We start from the raw sequence: 954 nt of genomic DNA on the forward strand, positions 1-954 counted from the left end.
TTGCTAAGACAGAAAGGCTCTGCCTAGAACTCTCTGTCTGTTGCTGAGATGATGATGGAAAAGGTTTGCTATTGTTAAACCAAATTCTCCTATCATTATTATTATTATTGAAGCCTTGTTGAGGCTTCTGTTGATCCTTCCATGAGAAATTTGGATGATTTCTCCATGAAGGATTGTAAGTGTTTCCATAGGATTCTCCCATGTAATTTACCACTTCCATTGCAGGATTCTCAGGGTTATAAGCTTCTTCTTCAGAGGAAGCTTCTTTAGTATTATCGGATGCAGCTTGCATTCCAGTCAGACACTAAGAAATCATATTGACTTGCTGAGTCAATATTTTGTTCTGAGCCAATATGGCATTCAGAGTATCAATCTCAAGAACTTCTTTCTTCTGAGTTGTCCCATTATTCACAGGATTTCTTTCAGAAGTGTACATGAACTGGTTATTTGCAACCATTTCAATGAGTTCCTGGGCTTCTGTAGGCGTCTTCTTCAGATGAAGAGATCCACCAGCAGAGTGATCTAATGACATCTTGGACAATTTAGACAAACCATCATAGAATATACATAGTATGCTCCATTTTGAAAGCATGTCAGAAGGACACCTTCTGATCAATTGCTTGTATCTTTCCCAAGCTTCATAGAGGGATTCACCTTCCTTTTGTCTGAAGGTTTGGACTTCTACTCTAAGCTTGCTCAACTTTTTAGGTGGAAAGAATTTGGCCAAGAAAGAATTGACCAACTTTTCCCAAGAGTTCAGGCTTTCTTTGGGTTGTGAGTCTAACCATATCCTAGCTCTGTCTCTTACAGCAAAAGGGAAAAGCATAAGTCTGTAGACCTCGGGATCAACCTCATTGGTCTTAACAGTGTCACAGATTTACAAGAATTCATCTAAGAACTGATGAGGATCTTCCAATGGAAGTCCATGAAACTTGCAATTCTGCTGCATTAGAG

General features: G+C 39.2%; 1 non-coding gene across 1 annotated transcript; it reads left to right on the forward strand.

Moving 5' to 3' along the window:
- The first annotated feature begins 586 nt into the window (after nucleotides 1-586).
- Nucleotides 587-694, forward strand: LOC148553300 (small nucleolar RNA R71). Its single transcript, XR_015893589.1, has one exon. It is a non-coding gene; the product is annotated as a small nucleolar RNA R71 (small nucleolar RNA).
- The last annotated feature ends 260 nt before the right edge of the window (nucleotides 695-954 follow it).

This window comes from Arachis ipaensis, chromosome B7 (assembly GCF_059453495.1).
Source record: "Arachis ipaensis isolate K30076 ecotype BB chromosome B7, ASM5945349v1, whole genome shotgun sequence".
NCBI classification, from domain to species: domain Eukaryota; kingdom Viridiplantae; phylum Streptophyta; class Magnoliopsida; order Fabales; family Fabaceae; genus Arachis; species Arachis ipaensis.